A 22302-nucleotide genomic window follows, 5' to 3' on the forward strand; every position below is an offset into this window, starting at 1 on the left:
ATAAAACTGGTTAGATAGAATTTTACCTTACAAGAATAATGGGCAGTTTATAAGGGAATTAAATAGACTCTGTGTTTATTTAAAAGTCTTGTTACAAGCTTCATGTGCTAAAAGGAACCTAAAGAATGAGGCATGGACTAGGAGTGGTGATGGGTGAATTTAAGAAGGATTTTGGGGGAAAGGTAAAGAATACCTAAAGGACAAAAGAAAGAATTTGATCTTTTTCAGCGGTTCTGAATGGAAACTGTGCGAACCGATTATCAGAGGGTCTGGTCAGTGATTCTCAGCCTATTTCTGATGACAAATGCTCTCAGCTGCGTTCTGCTTAGTCACTATTGAGAAGGCAGAGGAAATAGCCCTGCTGCTCCTCTGAACTCCTAGAAACATGCGATTTAAGACCTTTGAACACTTAGGAAGCCCTGCCTAACATTGACACCTCTTTCTTCTACTCCCACCTCTCATGTTTTCACACATTCTCTAGGTTTAGTGTCATTAATGATAAGAGAAAGTGAAGTTTCAGTTTGATCTAATCCTCTCTGTCCAGGAGAATTCCACAAAGGTCACTAAGCAATGTGCATTTTATCAAGATATAAATAAATGAGAAGTCACAGTAGAGATGTAAGGGTCTACAATCACAACCCTACTCTGATTAAAGTTTTCCACTTCATCAAAAATTATTTCAGTCTTTGCCATTGCCTCCTCAGAAGGCAATTCTAATCCTTTGAAGTTTCTTGGGTAATGGAGCTATCTTGGCCAAGTCACAAGGTCGGCTTGGCAGTAGCAGGAATCAAAGAAAGGATGATTTAATTGTGACAAGTTTAGACAACAGTGAAAACACTATTATTCTTACTCCCTTTCTTTTTAAGGTTTCATTGTACCCAGCTTGTATTTCAGTCATATGTTTTATTGGCAATAGTAAAGTCTCCGTGAACACATAAAGATTAATTGCTTAAATGAATTTCATGTTTTAATTTTATCATACTTTATTTTTGGCAGACAGCTTGATTTCCAAAGCTGTGGTCTTCAGAAATATTAGGGAAATCATGTCATCTTTCCAGAAATGGGTTAGGCATAATAAGCACACAGAGGAATAGCAACTTCCTTTATCCAAGGTGCTGGAAAGAGAACATTTTCCTCAACATTCTTACCAGAAATGAAGGTTCTACATCCATCAATGGCCAACCCTGGTAGAATGATGTGGAAGTTCTGACTGTTTGATTTTACAAGTCCTGAACAGAATCTTATTTTAAATAAGACAAGCAGTGGTAAGCTAAGAAAGTATTTAAAATAAATACAAGTGTAATACAATTTACGTGTTGCTGTTGTTAGGAGCTGTCGAGTCACGTATCACTCAGCGACTCTATGAACAGATCTGAAACTTGTCTATCCTGTGTCATCCTCGCAATCACCAAAACACTGGAGCCCATTGCTGTAGTCACTGTGTCAATCTACCTGCCTGAGGGTCTTCCTCTCCTTAGCTGTCCCCCTACCTTAACAAGCATGATAGGAAATAACTAACTCTTTGAAAGTGTGTAATTCATTTTTGTACATTTCACAAATTATGCAACTATTATATGATATAATCTTCATTTCTTTTTCATTACCTTATAAAGAAATTCCATATTAATATATGCTGCCTCTTCTCTTCCCCCAGTCCCTGACAACCACTAATCTATTTTATATCTCAATATGTTTATCAGGGAGCTCTGGTGGTCTAGTATCTATTCTGGACATTCCACGACAGTGGAGTGCTGTGAGATGAGAACTGTCCAGTCTCTATTTTCTTATTTGAATGTTGTACAAGTGCTGTTGATGTTATGTGTCATTGAGTCACTTGCGACTCATGTTGCCCCAATGTACGACAGCTCTTAACTCTGCTTTACCCTGAACCAACCTCATTGTCTTTGATACAATTACCCTTATTACCCTAGTCACTGAGTCAATCTATCTCGTATAGAGTCTTCTTCTCCTGTGCTGTACCTCTGCCCTTCCAAGCCTGGCATCCCTCTCCAAGGACTGGTCCCTCCTTGCAATATATCCTGCGTTATGTCAGATAAAGCTTCAAAATCCTGACCTCCCAGAAGCATGCTGGTTCCACCCTCTCTAGAACAAACCTCTTTGTTCTCCTAATAGTCCTTGGTATATTCAGTATTCTGCTCTAGCACCACAGCTCAAGGACATCAATTCTTCATCCTTAGTCATGGCCTGGATTGTAGCAAGGATTGTGAAGACCATGGCCTGAATCAGGCACATCTTAACCTCTAGACTGACATTGTTGCTCTTCAGTACTCTGGAGATTACCTGACGGCAGATTTTCTCAATGCAATTCATCTTTTGATTTCTTAGCTGCTGGTACCAAGAGCAATGGAGCCAAGTGACCTGAAGCTATTCACAATCCCAGTCTCTTCACTGTCTATCGTGATATTGTCAATTGGCCAGTGCTGAGAATCTTCTGTTTTTTTGGTTTCAAGCTTCAATCCATATCGAAGGCAGTCTTTGAACTTCTACAATAAATGCGAAAGAGAAATTATGTCAGTCTAAAGACTAAGGTGCACCTGATTCAGGTTATGCTCTGTAAAATTACTTGCTATGCATCAGAGAGCTGGACAATGACTAAGGATCACAGAAGAATAGTTGTCTTTGAGTTATGGTGCTGGAGAAGAATCTTGAACCATAGCCTGCCAAGTGAACAAGCATGTCTGTCTTGGAAACATGAAGCCAAGCTTCGCTTTGGAGGTAAAGATTTTGAAGCTTTGGCTCATATGCTTTGGGCACATGGCCTTGGGGAACGACATCATGTTTAGAAAGGTGGGGCGACAGCGCAAGGGGAGAAGAATTCTCATGAGATTGATTGACATAGTAACTGGGATAATGAGGGTAGTTGTGTCAGAGTCAGTGAAATAGGCTCAGGATAGGACAAGATTCAGAGCTATCAAATATAGCGTTGTTATAAGTCATAGGTGACTCGGTGGCAAATGACAACAACTGCAACATGAGTCAGGAGCTAGACTGAGGATTCTGAGCTGTGGTGTTGGAAAAGATTACTGAATAACTCATGTTATTGTTCTTGTTAAGTGTTTTCAAGTCGTAGACAACTCATAGTGACCCTATGAATAACACTTGAATAACTTTGGTCATTTCTCCACGTTCATAGAGTTTCCGGAGGCAAGCCATTTCAGAAGCGGATGCCACTTCTGATTCCATGATTGTTTTAATCAGGAAGCTCCAGCAAACACTGTCCACCATGGGTAACCATTATCACATTTGGCACCTCAGTGTCACAGTGTTCAGCATCACAGCAACCACGAGTTACCTCTGTACAGCAATGCACAGACCAGTACTAAACCACTTAGAAGCATGTTTAACAAAAAACAATCTAAACCAGGCCTGAGGCCATAGATTAAAATCACCCACTTTGGGCTTGGTAGCATAACTTTCTGTCTCCTAGGTCAAGAGAGCTCTCTCTATGTTGTCATTGTTGTTGTTAAGTGTCACTGAGTCATAAACAACTCATGGTGACCCTATGAAACAAAGACCTGAACACCTTTATAACTTTCATGGTTTCTCCACGTTCCTAGAGTTTCCGGAGGCAAGCCATTTCGGAAGTGGATGCCACTCCTGCTTCCAAGCTTGATTTAATCAGGAAGCTCCACCAAATACTGTCCAACATAGGTAACCATTATCACATTTGGCACATCAGTGTCTCAGTGTTTAGCATCACAGCAATCATGAGTTTTCTCTGTACAGCAATGCACAGACCAGTGCTATACCACCTAGAAGAATAATTTAACAAAAAACAATCTAAAATAGGTCTGAATAACTCATAGAGTGCCACAATAACCCTAACAGAAAGGTCTTGCAGAAGTTCTGCCAGAGCTCTCTTTGGAGGCAAAAATGGCAATGATTCATCTCACATTCTTTGAGCTTATTGCTAGGTGAGACTGTTCCTTAGAGAAGGATATAATGCTTGGAAAGGTGAATAGTCAGGGAAAAAGGAAAACTGTTAATAAGATGGATAAACACTGTGAGTAAAGTATTAGTCTTGAATCTGTCAGAGATTGTTAGGTTGGAATAGGGTAGGACAGAGTTCAGATCTCTTGTTTGCCTGCGTCACTCTAGGTCATACTCAATTCAGTAACACTTAACAACATAATTCTTCTTAGGTTTTTGCCAGTCTCACAATCATCAGAGATTTAATTTTTGCAAGTAACTGTAGCTAAATTAAGCTGTATTCTAAATAACCCCGTGTACTCTAAATAACCCTTGAGTTAATTTTAACTAATAGTGACCTCATAGGACAAAGAAGAACTTCCTCCCATAGGATTTCCCGAAGTGTATATCTTAACTAATGGTGAATTCTACTTCATCTTTCTATCACAGCCCTTGCTGAGTTTGAACCATTGGCATTCCTTTTAGAAGGCAATGCTTGACCCATTCACTAAATATTATTAGTTGCTGTTTAGTTGAGTCTGAATTATTGCAATTGTATGTACAATGAAATACTGCCTGTTTTGGCACCATTCTTAGAATATTGATGCTTTAGAACATTGTTGTAGTTTCAAGCAATGGAACAAATTTAGCAGCACCTAATAGCAGCATAGGGTCATAGGGTCGCTATGAGTCGCAAACGACTCGTCAGCACATAACAACAACAATAGCAGCAACAACAGCTTTTCCTTCATTCTTCTAGCTTTTTTAATGCCTTAGTCTCCTTTTTGATTTCTAAATCTATTAGTTCACAATGCAGCATAAATCTCTGATGTTTTCATCTACAACTGGTTACATTTCTTTTTCCTTTAAATGAAATTTTTTAAATGAATTCTTGCTGAGTAACCTATAAGGGGCATTCTTCACAGTCATGTATTTTCATATCTAAAAATGGAAGTTTGGGGACTAATACAATGTCCTTGTGGTGGTCTGATTGTGTGTGATTATTACTCAACTAGCCATTACTAACTTCATGAATATGAATTATCTAACCCATTTTTATCTTAAAATGATAGTATTATGGTTAGCACAGGAATCCAGAATTAAGGTTGCATAGAGAAGTGTACTCGGAGTGGGGGGTGGGGGGAAGGGACGTGGGAATTGTATACTAATGAAGGAATTTTTATTTCTCTCTTTGGAGGGGGAAGCGAGCTGGTGGGAAGGGGCGGAAAGGGAGAAAATTGCGGCAATGAATGAATGGAAATCCAAAACCTCTGTAAAATAAATTATATAAAAAAACCCGAAAACAATAACATTATATGAGGTAAAAAAACATAATACATGAGAATGACTGTATGAAATGCAATATGAATGAAGAATAGTGTGAAACAATGTATATAAACTTCATAAGCAAACCAATAATAAAAATGGAAAAAAGAAAAAAAATTATATGAAAATAACAATTCACCTGCTTCACTGTCCTAGACTATGATATTCTACAAGATAAAAAGAGTTAAAAGTCACCTTAGGAGTAAATCATCTTCTAACTCCACCTCTGACTCTCGAACTTTCTTAGTATCCAATTCTCTTTCCAGTTATGTCTTCATTCAATTCCCTTACTTATCCCTGTCTCAACTAGCTCCTTTATTTTCTGTTACCTAGACCTATGAGAATGATTAATGCTCTATTGTAGAACATTAGCAAACATGAGATAGAGTAACACATATTATTCTAAAGGGACAAAGTCGATATAGTTAGTTTCCTCATGCAAAAAGGCTTCAGGAGATAATTAGCGGACTATACTTAGACACACATCTTGTAATATTAATGTAGGCTATCATGCATGCTAAAAGTAATGCCACTAAAGCCAAAGATGAGGGAATTGAGAACTTTCACCCATTTTTGTCGTCTGAAATTGACTGGATATGCAATCAAGATGCATTAATTATTATTTGTTACTAGAGTGCAAAAGTTGGAAACAAAGGATTGGTAGTTAGAAAAAATGAAGTTGATGACAGAAATTAAGCTGGAAATTTCATGATAGAATTTTTCACAATCAATGATTTATGCGTTGCAGACACATTTTTAAAAATACAAAACAAACAGTGACTGTAAACATGGATCTCATCTGATAGACTACATAGGGATAAGACTTATTATATTTATGGAAAGATCTGATGGAGAAGTTAAATATAAACAGACAAAGCAGGTGATGATTGTCAAACAAACTATCAACTACTCACAGGTAAGTTCAAAGTGAAGGTAAAAGAAAGCTTAAAAAAGTTCCTGAGAATGAAAATATGACCTTGAGTCTATTATCAACTGAATTTAAAAACCATTTCAAGAATGTATCTGATGTATTGAATACTAATTACCTAAGACAAAATGAGTTCCACAATGATATCAAGGACATTACCCATGAAGAAATTAAGAAGTCATCACAAAGACAGAGGAGGAAGAAAAGACCAAGATGGATATAAGAAAAGACTCTGAATATTACACTCAAGCACTGAAAAGCCAAAGCAAAGGAAAGTTGAAGCTGAACAGAAAATTTCAAAAGACATCTCAAGAAGATAAAGAAAAGTATTCAAGAAAAAAATGTACAAGGAGATAGAGTAAAAACAACAACAACAAAAAACCCCAACACCCTAAAAATGATGAACATACTCAGTATTTGCCAAACTGAAAGAACTGAAAAACAGATTCAAACCTCATCCTGCAACACTGAAAGATTTCATGGGCAATGTAACAAATGATTCAGAAAAAACCAAAAGAAAAGTCAATTGGTCAAAAATATCAGAAAGCAGCAAATAGTCAAGAACCAACAATCCTGAAGGTAGAAGTATAAGCAATGAAAGAACCGGCAAAAAATAATGCCCCAGGAAAGATGGTTTAAAAATTGAAGTATGATGGAATAACTTGCTCACCAGTCTTTGCCACAAATTTGGAAGACAGCTCCGTGGTCAACTGACTTGAAGAGTTCTATCTTTGTTTATATTCTAAATAAAAAGTTACGCATCAGTCTTTGAAGATATTCAAACTACCATTAATATCACATACTAGTAAAACTTTGTTGAAGATTGTTAACAATCTCGATCTCTTCACCGTCTATCATGATGCTACCAATTGGCCCATTTGTGAGGCTCTTTGTCTTCTTGAGGTTGAGCTTCAATCCATATTGAAGACTACAGTCCTTGACCTTCCGCAGTGAATGCCTCAGGTCCTCCTCAGTTTCAGCAAACAAAGTTGTATCATCGGCATAACACAGGTTGCTGATGAATCTTCCTCCACTCCTGATACCACCTTTCTCCTCACAGAGCCCAGTCTCCGGATGATCTGTTCTGTATATACATTGCAAAGTTATGAAGATAGGACACGTCCATGGCATACATCCTTGCTGATTTTGAACCTGCAGTATATTCTTGCTCTGTTCTGATGACTATCTCCTGGTCTAAGTATATTATAAAAAATTATTGGTCAGACCCTGTGCAAACGCTTCCTGTCCTATATCACTTGTCAGGTTTTGAAGCAAGGATATCATGAACAGTCATTACATTACATTAAACAGAAAGGAAAAGAAGAGATACACATCAAAGAGCTATAAAAATATGATCTACCTTGGTGACAGCTTCATAATCTCAAAGGGACCCCTAATCCTATGATTTTGTGAGGTTCATGTCCATGTCACCTTTCACACTATTATCTAAGGATTGGCTATCACATTCAGCACACATTCAAACTTTTACAAACATTGATAGCCAAAGCATATTTTCTAACATGCAAATTAGATACCTATTAGATACCTGGGAGATCATTCCCCTCGACTGTTGAAAAATGCATCCCATCTTTTATTTTATTCAAAGACAATAAATTAAGTACAAGCTCAAATCTGTCAGCTCTGATCTATTTTTTTTTTCTTGACCCCCTGATGAGACTAAATTCAAAACCAATTAGCTGTTTCATGACTTTCACCTTTGATGGATGGAAGGCAAAGCTTTTCTCCCCCCAGGAGTAAAAATAAGAATTAGAAAGCTGAAAAGAATAAAATGCTTTTGCATCAAGTATCATCAGTGTCTTCTTATTTTAGTCATCACCTAAGGGCAAAGTCATAGCATTTTCTGGTTGGAATTAGCGTTAGAGGACAAATGACTCCAACGGCTATTGGAAAGAAAAGAAAGTCATTTCAAAGTATTAGGTGACTTCCTTTAGGTCACAGGTACTGTGAGGGCAGATGTGCATTTTATATAGAAAACTTAGGCGTCCTTATCTTGTTTGTTCCCTAATAGACTTTTTGGGCATCTTCTCTTCGACAAAGGGCAAAGAGAAATTAGTCTTCAGCTCACATCAATATTGAATCTCAAAATTGTGATATTTTTTTTTTCACTATGAGCCCTGGACGAGTCTTCTCAATGCTCACATTTGTCTCATTAACCCTGAAACTCCCAAAGAGCTACAGTCATTTTTTTTATCAGCCTCAGTTCTCCAGTAGTCAATAAAAGATATCAACAATTAGAATATTTGTTATTGTTGGAACCAACCCATAGCTGACCTTCAATGGGTTTTCAGAGGCAGTTAATCACTTGGGAGGTGATGGTTCCTCCATCTTTGTCCTGAAGCGCAGCTGGTGGATTTGGGCTACCTGCCTTCAGAAATATTTACTACAGTTTTTCAGTCACTGTTCAACAAAAATTGCTCAAGATACTACAACCATGTGAACTAGAATTTCCCTTGTTGCTTTGTTTTTTATAGATAATACAGATAGCATATATCCCAACTGATATTGTTTGATGCCGTTGAGTCAAGTATGACTCACAGCAACTCTGTGAACAACTGACCTGTACCCTGTGCTATTTCTCAGCTTCTCGGCACACTTGAGCACGTTGTTGCAATCATTGTGTCAATCCATCTCGTGGTAAGTCTTCCTCTCTCTCATTGATCCTCTACATGTCCTAGAACTAAATCACTTCGTAAGGAATAGCCTCTCTTAGCAACATGTTCAAAGGATGTGAGATGACGTTTCACTATGCTTGCCTCCACGAAGCACTCTTGTTGAACTTTTTCCAGGACATTTGTTCTCTTGGCAATCTGTGGGATAGTCATTGCTCTTCTACAACATCACAACTCAAAGGCATCAATTCTTCTCCTGTCATAGTCATTCATTGCCCAGTTCTCAGACAAATAACAAGATATCCTATTGTTGTTGCTGTTTTGTGCCACAGAGTTACTTGCGACTCATAGTGACCTTATGTACAGCAGCTCTGAAACCTACTCTATCCTGAGCCAGTCTCACAGACTCTACCACATCTAATCCCATTGTCCTAGTGATTGTGTCAATCCATCTCATGTAAGGTCTTCCTCTTCTGTGCCATCCCTCTACCCTTCCAAGCATAACGTTTTTCTCCAACAATCACAGAAGAAGAGCAGATGACTTCGATCTGTGGTGCTGGAGAAGAGTATTGAACATACCATAGACTGCCAAAAAGAACTAACAGATCTGTCTTGGAGAGGATGAAATAAAGCTGCTCCCTGAAGGCAAGGATTTTGAGGCACCATCTGACATATTTGGGGCATGTAGTCAGGGGAGACCAGTCTTTGGAGAAGGAGATCATGCTTATAAGGGTAGAGGTTCAGAGCAGGAGAGGAAGACCCCAGATGAGATGGATTGACACAATCTGGGCTATTTAGGGGAGGTGTCAGAGATAGTGATATTATCTCAGGACAAAGTAGGTTTCAGAGCTATTTTGAATATCGTCTCTATGAGTTGTAGTCAACTCGAAGGCATGTAACAGCAACAAAAACGTGCCTAGAGAACAGAAAATGGGATACGGGTGCACAGGACTGTGAGTGTCTCTCTTAAAGGGTCAGAGGAAATGAAAACAACTGCCCCCTCACCACCTCAGAGCACAAAACAGATGAAGAGCCTATAGCCAAGCCCCATGGTGCTTCTAGAGCCAGACCAATAGTAAAAAAGTTTGTTTATTCGTTGTTGACTCACAGTTGTTTTACTGAGAATGAGGTTTGTTGGGGAAATAAGTTGGAGAGTGGGGAAGGCAAAGAATATCACCTAACACAAGTCCAGATTTTAGTCCAACAGTCCCAAAACAGATTAACAGCAAAGCACAATTCCTTAATTGGTTAAAGTCCTAGTTTCAGTTCAGCAGTCAAATAAAAACCAACCAACAAGCTTTGCCTCAGAACACTTAAAATTCAGCTTCTCCTTCAAGTATCAGCAAGTACAGGGAAAACCTTTTACTGCAGCCTTTATCTCATGGCTCTTCTGGTTACATCTTGCCACAGTTACTCCACAGCCATGCCACAACCTCTCCACCACTATCACAAGGGTATTGCCACTAGGCTCTCACTCTCAACACGGTTTTGCTCAAGCCTCTCTCAAGCCTTGCTGTCCGGTGTGGGAATCACTCTCACTCTCTTATACTTGTCCCACAGGTGTTGAAGATTTGCAATAAAATGTGTCTTCAGTTAACAGAGCTGGAGACCAAAAAGGGCTAAATTTGGCATTCTCTTGGAATACAGCCAAATGGGTGTGGTCAAAATGAACCTTTTGAAGCACCCAGATGTCAAATACTTCCTAAACTATTACTCAGAACCTAAAATTAAATGGGGAAAAAGGTAATTAAAATTAAAAAACCAAACCTCAACAACTTTGAATTTATATTGTGTCATAAACAGTTTCCTTAAGCAGAGGTTAATTAAATAGTATTTTAAGCAATCATAAAGACAGGGATTAGTCTACTTTTAGAAGCTAAAGGGTTTTGATAGCATCTATAGATGAGTGACTGCTTAGGTGATAGTTCTTTGGTTCATTGGCAAGTAGATATATGTTTATTGGAATATGTCTTGTCCTGGTTGTTAACTTTCAGAAGAAAAGGGTTTAAAAATTGTAGAACAATTCTCCCCAAGGAGGGCAGAGGGGAGTAGAAGGGGATTAAGCACGTGGGACTTAGTCATAGGTTCTCATAATTTGATGGATAGAAGGAGTGGTGGGTAGAGGAAAGGGAAAAAGGGGAAAGATCTGGTGTGAAAAACAATGTATATGAACTTTGTAAATAAACCAGCATAAAATTATTATTTTTAAAAAATCCAACTTTAGGCTAACACTGAAGGCTGTTTTTAGATTTCTTAAAATTCCATACACCATCGTTTAAAATTCATATGTTTCCAAGTTGATTCTGAGTCACAGCTATCCTTCTTTTGGTTTCTGAGGCTCTAAATATTAATATCTGAATATCAACACGTGAAAGCTACATATCTTTCTCCTGTGTAACTGGTGGACTAAAGTCTTCTGAGATACACACCCTTTTCATTACCAGCTCAACACACTGCAAACTTTACTACCAGAGTACAGAACCTTATCTCCCCTCTCTGGAAGTAAAAATTATTTACATTTTGTTACAAAAAAGTGGCATACAGAATCCATGTAAAATTTCATTTAAGATTATTTTTAGAATTAGAAAGAGTTAAAAGAGAAAGAAGGAATGGAATTTCCCCCAGGCCTATAATTTAATATTTTCATAAAACTGAGAGCATTGTTTCCCTTAAAAACATCTGAAATGCTGTACTAGTGTATTATCAAATAATTCTCTTCAGGCCACGTGCCCAAAGTAACTATATCATGGAAAAGGCCCATTTTCAAAGAAAGATAAAATCCTGTTAAAAAGAAGTGAAGATTAGTTCTTTACTTTTTCCCTAGTGGATATGTCTGTTCTGAACAGAATGCTGAATATTTTAGATCTTTCATTATGCAAAAAAAACTGTATTATTGTAAAGAAATTATTTTTGCTTTTAGAGAACTTTATATGTCTTAAAAAATATTTTTCATGTAATCAACAGAAAGTATTTTAATTCAAGTAAAGCTGAAGGAGTTGAAAAACAAATTCAAGCCAGGGGTGTCACTACTTAAGGATAGTTTGGGTAGAATGTCGAATGATCCAGAATGTATAGAAAGAAGATGGAAGGAGTACACAGAGTCACTGTTTCAGAAGGGAATGGCTGACACAGAGGAATTTCATGAAATAACATATGAGTAAGGAAGCTCAAGTTGCTCTGAAGGAATTGGCAAAAAACAAGGCTCCAGGACTTGACAGCATACTAATTGATTTATTTCAACAAACAGATGCTGCCCTGGATGTGCTCACTAAGTTGTGCCAGGAAATCTGGAGGACAGCCAGCAGGCCAACTGACTGGAAGAGATTGATACTTGTTCCCATTCCAAAGAAAGGTGACCCAATAGAGTGTGGAAATTATCAACCAATATCATTGGTATCACATGCAAGCGAGATTCTGCTGAAAATGATCCAAAAATGTTTGGAAAATATGTCAAGAGAGAACTGCCAGATGTGCATGCTGGATTTAGAAGAGGTTGTGGTACTAGGGATATTATAGCTAATGTTAGATGGATTTTGGCAGAAAGCAAAGAATACCAGAAGAATGTCTATCTGTGCTTCATTGATTATGCAAAGGCTTTTGACTGTGTGGATCACAACAAGCTGTGGCTGACTCTGAGAAGAATGAGAATCCCAGAAAATTTGATTGTGCTTATGTGAAAGCTATACTTGGACCAAGAGGCAGTCGTCAGAACAGAGCAGGGAGACACTGGATGCTTCAAAATCAAGAAAGGGGTCCGTCTCCATACGTTTTCAATCTCTGCAAAACAGATCATGTGAGACACTGGGCTGTATGAGGAGGAATGTGGCATCAGGATTGGTGGAAGAATCGTCAACAACCTGCATTATGCAGATGACACAACCCTGCTGCTGAAACTGAGAAGGACCTGAAGTGCTTGCTGCAGAAGGTCAAGGACTGCAGCCTCTTATATGGATTGAAGCTCAATATCAAGAAAACAAAGATTCTAATCACTGGGCCAACTGGCAGCATCAGTATGGATGGCGAAGAGATTGAGATAGTTAACAGTTTCAGTTTGCTTGGCTCCACAGTCAACACTCTTGGTACCAGCAGCCAGGAAATCAGGAAACGAATTGCACTGGGAAAGTCAGCTGTGAGGGACCTCTCAAGAGTACTGAAGAGCAATGACATCAGGCTGGAGACTAAGGTGTGCATTGCATTACATACTATGCATTGGAAAGTTGTACAGTGAATAGGGATGATAGAAAGGGAATTGATGCTTTTGAGTTGTGCTGGTGAATAGTGTTGTATATACCGTGGACTGCTAAGAAAACAAACAGGTTTATCCTGGAGAGGGTGAAGCCAGAATGTTCCCTGGAGTCAAGGATTCTGAAGATTCATCTGACATACTTTGGGCATGTTGCAAGGAGGGACTGGTCCTTGGAGAGGGACATCATGTTTGGGAGAGTGGAGGGACAGCGCAGGAGAGGAAGACCCTCGATGAGATGGATCGATTCTGTGAGTGAAGTGGCGGGAATGAATGTGTTTGAGACAGCGAGGTTGGCACAGGATAAAACGGAATTTAGGGCTCTTTTACATAGGGTCGCTATGAGTCGCAAACAACTCGATGGCACATAACAACAACAACAACTATTTTAAGTGTGTATATATATATGTGAACTATTTGGGAGAATGACATTAAAATTAGTAATATGAATTTCTATTTAACTAGTTCTGTTGGATCATCTTTCTTGGAAATAGAAACAAATCTGGACCTCTTCCAATCTTTTGAATAGACAGCTTCAATTTCCTGATGTAGACTGGTGAGTGCATTCAGGACTGCATCTGTTTATTGGAACAAGTCAATAGGCATCCCATCAATCCTGGGCTCTTATTTTTATGCCAGTGCCTTCAATGTAGCTTCCACTTCTTCCTTCATAATATTGGCTCCTGCTTCCAAAGAACAAACTAGTATGTCTTAGAAAGGATGCAGTCAGAGTGTTCTTTGGAGGAAGGGTAATAAAGCATCACCTCACATACTTCGGGCATCTTGCTAGGAGGGCCTGTTCCTTGGAGAGGGACATAATACTTGGAAAGGTGGAGGGTCTGTAAAGGAGAGGAAGACCTTGGAAGACAAATTGACAGGGTGACTACTGCAATGGTCTCTATGTGTCATGAGGTGTGAGGACAGCACAGCATAAGACAGAATTCTGATCATAGGACTGTTATGTGTCATACTGACTCAGTGGCACATAACAACAACAATAACATTTAATTAGTAATCAGTTCATTGCTGGAAACTCCAATATTTTAAGACGATAATGGCAATTTGATTACTATTTTAATAATAAGATGGAATTTTTAAAGTCATTAGGTTGGTTGAAAAAATAGGAAAATATGGGCTTGCAATGGAATTTGTATTTTTTATAAGCCGCTAGAAGGGAGTTCTGATGGCCTAGTGGTAACGACCTGCACTGCAATCCTGAATGAACATGGCTCAAATCTGTCAGCTGTTCTGAGGGAGAAGAATGGGCAATCTCCTCCTAGGCGATTAGCTGCTTCTCAAAACCCACTCCTGGGTCAGCTCTGGGTCGATTCTGACTCCATGGTACTCAACAGCAACAATAGACACCGTGGACAGTGGTCTGACTTTAAAAGCAAAGTGATCAAACATAAAATATTGACCAATGATGAATTTTAACAAAACAGTCATTTTCTCCAAATTCTCTTTTACAATCGAAAATAAGATGTCATTCAAAGCTCCCTGCATTGGAATAAAGAAAGTCTTTCAGTAGAATTGCTGGTATGACATTGAGTCATGTTTCCGTTTCATATTGAGCAATAATCCAGCACTATTTGTTAAAGTTAACCCAATTGTGTGTTCAAGCATTTCTGTCTTCCATTAAACTGGAGTGCCTGAATGAGAGAAATAATGCTTTATTCATAGACATGTCTTTATTCATAGATAGTGTTGACTGAATAGGAAGTGCTCAAATAATGTGTATTAAATTCAGAAAAAAATAGAGGCTTGAAAGATGGTAAGAGACAAGAGCATTTTATTAAGTGAAAACATGAACAACATTGTACAGTTTCTTAAGAGTTTTATCTCGCTAGTATCTCAGATATTCACTGAGTACTTGCAATCTCTGAACTTGAGCAAAAAAATGGAATATTCTGCAGTACCAGCCTTGAATAATTAGTGCACAAATTAGCAGAGGTGATAGAAAATAAACACAATATAATGGTAATTTATTTTATAATAGAGATTGTGGCAAAAAGTAAAACTTAATAAGGAGACAAAGACGGGGAGACAACTTTTACCAGGAAAATAAGATTGAGACAGACTTTGCTGAGAGATAGTCATAGAACTTACTAGATATCAAAAGGCAGGAAGCTTTCACGATGAGGTACAACATCTGAAAGATCAGAGAGTAAATAAGAAACCTAATAAAAAAGAAACACCTGAATTACCATTTGGTTAAAACCAACTCGTGAGTGACCCTCCAGCATGTTTTTTAAGGTTGTAAATATCCAGGAAGAAGATTGCCTGTATCTTTCTCCCACAAAGCTGCTGATGGGTTCAAACTGCAAGAGAAGTGTAGCTTTTGGGTTACTAGAACAACTTTCTGCGAACTACACCACCTGAGATCAGTGTTCAAAATTGTGGTGACTTGTTTTCTTTTTTCTTTACTCCTATAAGAAAATTGTCAAGTACAAATCTGTATATGGTATTTCTAATCATTAGCATCTGAGAATTTGGCAATGAGTAAGGATAGCTGAAAAATAATTTATGCCTTTGAATTACAGTATTAGAAAAGAGTGCTTAATATTCCATGGACTGCCAAAAAGAACAAACAGGTATGTCTTGGGAAAAGTGTAGTCAGAATTCTCCTTAGAGACAAAGATGCTCAAGCTTCATCTTATGGGCCATTGAGTTGCCTACAACATACATTAACTCTATGCACAATCACTTTGAATTCTACCTTATCCTAAGCCAGTCTCACGATCTCTGATACATCACAAAGTGCTCTGTCACACTTTGGAGAGGTCTTTGCCATCAGATTTCCCTAATCCAATTCTTCATTAGATTTCCTGACTGCTTGTGTCAAGAGTGTGGATTATGGAGCCAAGTAAGCTGAAATTGTTAACAACCTCAATTTCTTTCCCATCTATCATAGTGCTGCCAGTTGGCCTAGTGGTGGGAATTTTTGTCTTCTTGATGTTGAGCCTCAAACCATATTGAAGACTAGAGTCCTTGACATTCTGTAGTAAACACTTCAGGTCCTTCTCAGTGTCTACAAGCAGTTGTGTCATCTACCTAGCACAAGTTGTTACTGAGTTTTCCACTAATCCTGATGCCACATTCTTCCTCATAAAGTCCAATCTCCCAAATGATCTGTTCCGCATACAGATTGAAAAGGTATGGAGACAGGATGCATCTCTGTTGCACTCTTCTCATGATTTTCAATCAAACAGTTTCCTTGCTTCATTTTGAGGACTGTTTTCTTGTCCAATATAGGTTTCCCATGAGTATAACCAAGTGTTATGGGATTCTCATTCTTCCAAGGTTAGCCATCATTTTTGTGATTGACAGAGTCAAATGCCTTCATATATTCAATGTAACACAGATAGACATTCCTCTTATACTCTTTGCATTCAGACTTTGTGATAATGTCTCCAGTGCCATGGCCTCTTCTAAACCCAGCTTGTATTTCTGGTAGTTCTCTGTCAATATACTGGTCCAGTACTTTTTTTAATAATCTTCAGCCGGATTTTGCTTGTATGTGATACTAGTGATATTGTTTAAAAATTCCAACACTCTATCAGGACACCTGAGTTTGTTATTTTGTTTGTTTGTTTGTTTTTAATTAGAATAAATATGGATCTCAGGGACTTCTGGTGGCCTAGTGGCAAGAAGCTGTACTGTAATCCTGAAGGTGCACAGTTCAAATCCACCAGAGGCTCTGCTGGATGAGGAGGGGCAAACTCCTCCTGTGCCGGTTGGATCCAATTCAATGGTACACAAAATTAAAAATAAAGAAAAAAAATTTTTACAAAAGAATAAATATGGATTTCTTGTAGTCAGTTGTCTAGGTAGTTGTCCAGATTTCTTTGCACAACCTGGTGAGCATGTTCAGGGCAGTATCTGTTTATTTAAATATGTCAATTTGTATTCCACAAATTACTGAGACTAGCAGCAGTGTGAGACATGAGATATCATGGAGGTTACTTGAGGCCTCATATCAAGGGTTGGCTGGGAAATGGGAGGTGCTGGCTGGCATAGGTGTAAGTGGAAGAAGATGCTAGTGGAGTGGGGAAAGGGAAGATACAAGACGCAAGCCTAGGGTAGGGAAGACGAACCCTGTACTGGTTACTTCTGTAATGAGATGTCTTTCATTTGCTCCTTTCTGTAAAATTCTTGTCTGTCAGACATTGTTCTAAAACTGAACATCCAAATTAAGACAGAATAGGAAGAAGGACTGGTCATCTACTTCTGAAACAGTAGACCTTCAAAAACCATAGGTACAGTAAAGCACACTTAGAGTAGGCTGGCAGAATGCAATGCGGTTAGTGCAGGCTATTTCCTGGCAAGAGACATTAAGGTGAAGGGTCAGTGAAAAAGAGGAAGATCCTAGAAAAGATATACTGACACAATTACTGGGGCAATGGGATGAAGTGTGGGGGGATGGTAAGGATGGCACAGAATGGGACAGGGTCCAATCTGTTGTTCTAAGGGTCACTAGGAGTCATACTTGTCTTGAAAGCACCTAACAAAAGCAACATATGACTCAAAGTACCTTTTTCTAGCAAAGGTAAATAGCTGAACATCGTTGACATCAAGATTAGTTTTATGACTTGGTATAGCCATGGAAAGAGAATATATATGCAATATTTTATCGAATAATAACTCTGAGGCCTCCATATTTGGATGTTTCCATTTCTTACTATGAATGATAGAAGAAAATTTATTCCTTTGAGCTGTGGAGCTGGAGAAAAGTATTGAATACGCCATGGACTGCTAGGAGAACAAACAGGTTTGTACTAGAGAGGGTTGAACCAGGCTGCTCCTTGGAGGCAAGGATTCTGAAACTCTGTCTGACATACTTTGGACATATTTCAAGGAGGGACTAGTCCTTGGAGAGGGGCATCATGTTTGGGAGGGTGGAGGAACAGTGTAGGGGAGGAAGTCCCTGGATGAGATGGATTGACTCAGTGACTGGGGCATTGGGGGTAGATGTGCCAGAGACAATGACGTTCGCTCAGGATAGAGCAGGGATCAGAGCTTTTCTACACAGAGTCACTGTGAGTCACAGGCGACTTGATGACACATAGCAACAACACCAATCATGAAGATGGGTGAAACACTTCATGGGAGACGGATGGGCAGTCTCCTCCCATGCAATGAGCTGCCTCTGAAAACCCGCTGGAGAGTCAGCTATGGGTCAGTTCCGACTTGATGGTACACAACAATAACAATGCATGAGAATGATTGTACGAAACACAATGTGAATGAAGAATAATGTGAAATACAACACATACAAACTTTGTAAGTAAACAAATACAAACTAAAAATTTAAACAAATAAAAATACAGATAACTTTTAAGCTGATATGCACTTAATTGAAAATGTTTTATGCAGATGTCCCACTGAGGTATAACTTTTAAACTTTTTCTAGTCTTCATGGATTGCATTTCTAGAACCTTATAATGTGTTTCTGTTATATTTTAGGAAAGCTCACAAAAATAAAAATATTGACATATAATTTCACTTTAAATCTTTTAAACTGACCTCCAACACAATTATAATTTCATTTATAACATTTGATGGTTCAAAATCAGGAAAGGAGTGTGTCAGGGATGCGTCTTGTCTCCATACCTTTTCAGTCTATACACGTAACAGATCATAAGGAGCCTGGTATTTATGAGGAGGAATGTGGCATCAGAATTGGAGGAAGACTAGTTAACATTTTGCATTATGTAGATGACACAAACTTGCTCATTGAAACTGAGGCAGACATGAAGAATCTTCTGTAAAATTTCAAGGACTGCAGTCTTCAATATGGACTGAAGTTCAACATCATGAAAACAAAGATTCTCATCACTGGGCCAATTGGTAGTGCTCTACGATAAATGGAGAATAATGACTGTCAATAATTTCAGTTTGTTTGGTTTCACAACCAACACTCTTGGAACCAGCAGCTAGAAAATAAAAAAAAAATAAATTGACCTGGGAAAGTCTCCTGTCAGGAACCTTTACAGAGTGTTGACGTGGAAAGATATCCATCTAAAGATAAAGATAAAGATTAAAGATGTGCCTGATTCAGGAATGATCTTTACAATTACGTGGTGTGCTGGACAACAGAAGAAAAGTTGATGTGTTTGGGTTGTGGTGTTGGAAAAGAATACTGAACAAACATGAACTGCCACATCTGTCCTGGAGAGGGTGAAACCAAGCTGCTCCTTGGAGGGAAGGATTTTGAAGTCCCATCTCACATATTTGGGCATGTTGCCAGGAGGAACCAGTCACTGGAGAAGGACATCGTGCTTGGAAGGGTGGAGGGACAACGCAGGAAATGTAGACCCTGGATGAGATGGATTGACACAGTGACTGAGGTAATAAGGGCAGGTGTGTTGGGACAGTGAGATTGGCTCAGGATAGGACAGAGTTCAGAGCTATTGTGCAACAGGGTCACTATGAGTCGTAGGAGACTTGATGGCATATTACAACTGTAACAATACATAATTGCATGGATTTAAATAACCTATTGATCTATTGCACATAACATTTCAGTGCAGAGCTATGTAATGTCCTTCGTCTTCTTGTGACCTAAGAGTTTTAGCTATTCCATATCCTTATAAGACCATTTTAGAAGTAAGAGTGGCATCCACTTCCAAAAAACATGCCTCCGGAAACTCTATGAACTTTGATAAGTGTCGGTAGTTGTAGAGGGGCTTCAGGCCTCTTGTTCATAGGGTCTCTATGAATCATGCTCGACTTGAAGGCAATCAACAACAGTAAGACCATTATTATAAAAATAGGAAGCTAACTAGTAAAATATGTATGATAAACCAAGGAGGCTGTGGAGTAGAGGGGTGAAGATGGGTACGGGTGAAACCACAGGTTTGTGAAGTTTGGTGAGGTGAGGGTGGGGGAAGGAAATAGGAATGATCTGGGTGAAAAGACAGAGTAATGATAGACAAGGTCCAATAGGGATTGGTTTTGTGGAATATGGTGGCTAGAGAGTGATTTTTATGAGGTCCAGCATGAGTGAAGCACAGTGTATGTGAATTTTGTAAGCAGACCGTATTTTTTTAAAAGGAAATAACATCAGACAAACAAAAGAATATTCATATTCATTTTGAGATGAATTTCAAATTTCAGTGTGTGTCATAGACCACTGTATAAGTGGAAGGTCTCCAAATTAACTTCCAAGAGAAACACGATGTTTATTAAAGGATAAATACAAGCGTGTACCAATTTGTGCTCACGAATATGATAAAAAACCTCACTCCTAACTGTAGAAGTTCCCTTGCACTATCACTGTTCAGACTACTCAGAATTTCTGCCTTATGTTTTGAATGTTGAATGAACTTCCTCGATCATTTTCTCCATGGTGGGTCCCAGTAATGGGCATTGTAGTAATCCTCTTATGAACTTGATATATTCTGACTTTATCTCATCCTTTCTTCTTTACCTTGTTTCCCTGTGCATGTGTTCACTCTTTCTCTTTCTTCCCTCACACTCCTAGCTGCAATCTATCAATTCTGTCTGGTCTCTTATATTTTGACATATGTAACACATGCTCCAAGAAATGTTCTTGGTTTTCCCCATTTATTTCTAACTCTCTTTAGGTGTTTCTGCCCTATCTTATAGCAGTTTTGTATATACCTCTATCCTAATTTACCACACTGTATGACTCTTGTGACCGGATAGTAACAACTTTCACTGTAATATCAAAGGCACATGGTTCAAATACACCAGCTGCTCAGCTGGGACAATGACGAGTGGTCTCCTCCCATGCTATTAACTGTGCAAACTCACTGGAGGGTAATAATCTATGAGTCATTTCTAAGCTGGCAATACACAACAACAACCACAACAACACACTATAATAGCCTTTGGTTTGATTCTTCCTTGTTCAGTTTTATTGTCATAGAGCAATATTACTGTAATTACTTGTTGGAAAGATGGATGGGGGAAAAGGCTACTATTTGCCCATGAAATGATTTTCTAACAGCAGGAAATGGAATGATCAGAGCAGCTGATATGGGCAAATATTGGTGGACAGAATCCAACACGAATTTCTATTCTTTCATTATGTATTTACTCCCTCAGTGTGAGTTTGTCTCTAAAAGGCCTTTTTCAAAACATGAGCAATAAATCCCTTAGGGAGATATTTCTTCGTAATATGTGGAATACTCAGGAAATTATTATAATTGTGGTTATAATGGGGAGAGTGCCACATTAGAAATACAGTGAGATTATGCAAGAATGGGACATTAATTAGGACACAGTCTAAAATGTTCAAGGCTGATGACCTGAATATTGTTATAGATATAAATATTCAACGATAAATAGTACACTATGTGACCTTGATTATATATTACATTCTTATAGTGGTAGGTCACATGGTAATATAAAACTACTTTCATGCTTTATTCTGATTATCAAAATTGTCGTACAAACTATTACTGGATGTACTAAAAATGCATTTTTTCATTTTCATCCTCATTTCCTCTCTCTTTGTTACCGTTTTGTTGTTGCGGTTAGGTATCATTGAGTCAAGAATGGCTCAGAGAGACCCTATGACCCTATGACCAATCTGAATACTGTCCTGTGTCAAGCGATCTTCATAATCCCTGACATACTCAAGCCCATTGCCACAGTCAACTGGTCAACCCGCCTGGTTGAGGATTTTCTGGTTTTGTTTTAAGTGCCATCAAATCAACTACAACTTGCAGACCCTAGAAAGAACATATTGGAATCGTATGCTATACTGTGCCAACAGATGGCTAGGTTGGCACAGGTTAGAAGAGTGTATAGAGCTCTTGTACATAGGGTCGCTATGAGTCGCAAGCGACTCGATGGCACGTAACAACAACAACATGCTATACTGTGTCATTTTCACAGTCTCTGACATATTTACGCCTATACTTCCAGTCACTGTGTCAGTCTACCTTACTGAGGATCATGCTCTCTTTCTCTAATCCTCCGTCCTTCTCAGCACATTGTCTGTTTCAAGGACTGGCCCTACCTGAGAACAGGCATAAAATATGTGAGAAACAGTTTCACCATCTTTGCCTCTAAAGAGTAAACTTTTTCCTGCCCTGAATACTATGTACTTTATTGGTGATACATGACAAGGTGGGCTCACTGCATCCCTCTCCTTTCTCAGGGGACCTAGAAGGGAGCTCTGTCAAGGAAGTAAGATTGTCAGTATGTGTGTGGAATTGAGATTGGGCAAGGACTCCTCAGTAGCTGGGCCTCTCTCTCCTACAGTACTATTTCTG

This window comes from Elephantulus edwardii, unplaced genomic scaffold (genome assembly GCF_000299155.1).
Source record: "Elephantulus edwardii isolate Elephantulus edwardi_28Jun2011 unplaced genomic scaffold, EleEdw1.0 scaffold00035, whole genome shotgun sequence".
In the NCBI taxonomy this organism is placed as follows: Eukaryota; Metazoa; Chordata; class Mammalia; order Macroscelidea; family Macroscelididae; genus Elephantulus; species Elephantulus edwardii.